General features: G+C 38.4%; 1 long non-coding RNA gene across 1 annotated transcript in view; it reads left to right on the forward strand.

Moving 5' to 3' along the window:
- The window catches only part of LOC114062479, an 8052-nt gene extending 6670 nt beyond the window's left edge, over nucleotides 1-1382 (forward strand). Inside the window, exon 3 of the long non-coding RNA XR_003572391.1 lies at nucleotides 540-1382. This is a non-coding gene — a long non-coding RNA (uncharacterized LOC114062479). The remainder of the gene's footprint in view (nucleotides 1-539) is intronic.
- Nucleotides 1383-3820: the final 2438 nt, after the last annotated feature.

Below are 3820 nucleotides of genomic sequence, written 5' to 3' on the forward strand. Positions count from 1 at the left end.
TATTTTAGTAAAAAGTTACTGAAGTGCAACAGGGCAGAAGCCACTTCTGTGTGTCTGTGGTGGACCTTGAACTCACTAAGAATATTAAACAGAATCAGGAGTACATGGAGCAAAAGAGCTGTGAGGATTTAGACTAAAGGTAACTCCTACTTTTATGTCTGAGACTGTATGGAAAAGTGGCATAGATATTCCAGATGGACCAGAATAAAATTAAATAGCTCAACTCTGAAGAGTGGAGATATGGGGGAATAAATGGAAAGAAGAGAATGGTGAAGAGCAGGGAGAAAATTACCCATTTTGCATATAAATGATGTAATTACCCCCTCAGCTTCTCAGGCAGAAGTTGACATTCCTAATTAAAATAATTTTATGATCTTCTGGGAACAGATATACAAAAGCATAAAGAGAGGGAAAAAATAACAAATACAAAACTAACCAACATCATTGGTCATTTTTACAAAATTATTTTGCAAGAGAACTGATGATGTACACGCAGTCTCAGCTTTATAACAAATTACCATGTTTTTATTTTATTTCAGATGATTCACAGGGCTTGATATAAAAGGCAGCAGCTGAATAAAACCTTTTCAGAGAAGAGAATGATAAAACCACAATACAAGGACAGGGAATTGAAAGCCTACTGGACTGAATTTCATTGTTTTCTTCTGATTAATACTGCAAATTGAAAGCCACTGTGTTTAACCTGTGCTGATGGTACAGTTGCTGTAATTAAGCATAAGAATATGGTCTTACAACTCATGCATGCCAATTGTTTCATACAAAGCACCTGGTAAATTTGCCAGTACATACAGTATTAAATCTACAACAGAGGCATCCACCCACCAAAGGCTGCCATTGTTACTTTTTTAATCGATCCACAGTATTCTGCCACATCTTCACTTCCCAATTCCTGAGCAAAAAAGAAGTAATGGAGCCTTTCACAGATGGTGAGGTAGCAAAGGGATGTGTTGTTTTAGCCGTGTGGGAAGGAAGGGGTTGTGCTACAAAGGAAGATAAAACCCAGCAAGTGTAACAAATCTGGAAAATTCCATTATCATATGCCTTGTCTCATCACTCTTACCATCTGACTGACTGATTTAATGTTGCTAAGAGACTTGACAGACCAACTTGTTAGCATTAGATACTGCACATAGTAGTTATTGATAAATCAATTGTTACCACTAATTTTACTCCAATAGGGTTGCTATTTCTGTAGTCAGGAGTTGGCTGAAGGATCTGTTTGTGTTCACTCGTTTCCTTTCCCTCCTCCTCCACGTAACTGGTTCTCTTTTTTATTTCCTAAGTATTTTTGGTGATTTCATGGTAGGAAGACAAGCTAGAAGCCAAGAGAATAAAATTATCCTCAGGCACAAATGCAGAAAATCAGGCTTGAAATCTCACAGGAACTGATGTTCTTGTCCTATAACCATTACTTACAGTAGTGACTAAGCTTTGAATAATTCAGAAAAATTAAAATCCTTCTTGAGATATTTTCATGTCTAGCCCGCATTGATTAATTAATAAAAGCTAACAAAGCATTTTAAGCCTCAGAAAACTTTGGGTGTCGTTCTGCTGAGAGGATGGGCATGGTGTCAAGTCCATTAGTTCTGAGCTGATTCATCCTGCCCTAATTAATATGATTCACTCATAGACCGCAAAATCTGGAATAACCACTGTGGGTTTTGAGAGAATTAAATATTATCTATTGCACCACGTGCTTAGGTCCTCAACTCCATTTACATAGGTGGAAAGCGGAAGCATATTCCAGTTGTTTTATCCAGCAAATGAGTCTCAAATGTCATAAAGATGAATCCTCCCCTTCCCAGTTCCTGTTCTTTTGTTTTTGTTTGTTTTGCAAGATAAAGAAGGACTGGAAAAAAATACAGCAGGAGTTCAAGGAATCTCCCAGGGGGTGATTTTGCACAGGGGGCTCCACAGCAGGCACTGGTGGGGTGGTCAGTAGGGCATAGAGGGTCTTCTGTGTTATCCCAGCATAAGTCATGGTTGCTCTGCATGGTGGCACCTCCCAGATTCATGGTTGTCAAGGCTGGGATTAAAAAAGATTAAAAAAACCAGAGCGGTCATTGAATATTCCTGAGTCAGAAGGACTTTTGCAAAATACTTTTCTGTGCAAGATTGTGAAGGAGCTCAGCACAGGTGTCAGGCAGCTAAAACAAAACAGCGTGTGTACAGACAAATAATGGCCTTTGGTTGTTGCAATGTGAATGAGGGAACAACACAGCTCTACTCTTCCTGTGAGAGTGCATGTGTAAGAAAGCTGGCAGAGAGGGGTTTGGGTGGATACCATGGATATAATGATGCTGAAAACACTTGAGCATAAAGGATTGATTCTTGACAATAGGCTGAGGCATTGAAAAGCACGTGAAATGATCCATCCTTAGTTCAGCTTCTCTCAGTAAGGGAAGGGTGCTCAGTGTTTACTCTCCTGATGGAGCTCCTTTCACTCAGAGAATGAAGATTTATTTGCTGAATATTTGACTCAAAAGCAGCTTTCCAGCTTCTTCTTTTGTAAAGGTGTATTTACATCCTGCCAAAAGTAGTGTGAAGTCTGTATCAGATAGAAATTTTATTTCTGGATTGTAGAAAGTGTATAAATTAATCTGTATTTATCCCTATTTCACAAGCGATGTATGTAGCTGTCCACATACCAGCATTTATCTTTCTGGTTTGTGCCACTGTGTGGATAATACATCACAAGAGCAGTGGTGCTAGTTATGATGTATGACACCAACATATCATAAAAGCGTTGCCACTTCTGTGATGTATTATTCAGAACATGGAATTAAACAGAAAGATCAATATAATACAGGCCCTTAATTTTATAAAGTGGGTTAGAAGGTTTTAGATTAAAGAATATAGGCTCCAGAGAGTTTACTTAGTCTCAGTACATAACAGAAACAAATGGGAATAACTGTGATTTCATAGGTGACTCAGGTTTTACCAAAATATATTCAGTCTGCGGCCAGTGGAACTTTTTAAGTTCCCTGTTTGTTTCAAGTCCTCTCTGTACTCAGCTGTGATGCAACCAGCTTCCTACCACATTCTTTCCCAATATCTTCCACAAAATACCATCTTCGCTGTCTCCTCATTAGCAAGTTCTCTTTCCTACTTCTCTCTTCCCTGGACCATCACCTGGCAGCTCCTACTGCACCCAGCCCAACTTCCCAAGCATTACCAGCCTCCTCATTCCTGTTGATAATTAGTGACCTGGCATGCTGAGTAGAGCTTAAATGGTGAATTTACTTTCCTGTTTTTTGCACAATGAGGGCATTTATTTGAGCACTCTTATCTACTTGAGTGCTAATTATCACTAAACTGACTGAAAGTTAGTTCCTATTGAAGAACTTACCTATTTGTGAAGTGTTGAAATTCTCCCTCATTTTGTAAAGGTAATAGGGAGATGATGGCTACATGCTGGAGCATTAACCTTATTTCCTTTGTGGCTAACTTAAATCCTTCTGTTAAGAACCTTTTGGTTTTCATTAACACTTTTTTTCATTATAAAAATTTCATTTAGCATAATTCATTTGCTTTTCCAACACTGTTAATCATAGAATCTGAATAAGAAATTATTGTGGTTTTGTGTTTTAGCTTTATTTCAATTCTGCAGTTCTTTCAAAAGTGCTTAGACAGTGTTTTCACCTTTTGGTCAGAAAGGTGGATTGGCAAAAGAGGCTGTCAGGTCTTCACATACATGAATTTAAGAATGTGATGGTTTTAGTCTAGGCCTTCCTGGTGACCAGTTTGTAACCAAGGAAGTAGCCAGGTACAGCCAATTGTATTCCATACAATTTTTACG

Source organism: Empidonax traillii, unplaced genomic scaffold, assembly GCF_003031625.1.
Source record: "Empidonax traillii isolate 1590-97213 ecotype Southwest subspecies unplaced genomic scaffold, ASM303162v1 scaffold411:size1093445, whole genome shotgun sequence".
NCBI lineage: Eukaryota > Metazoa > Chordata > Aves > Passeriformes > Tyrannidae > Empidonax > Empidonax traillii.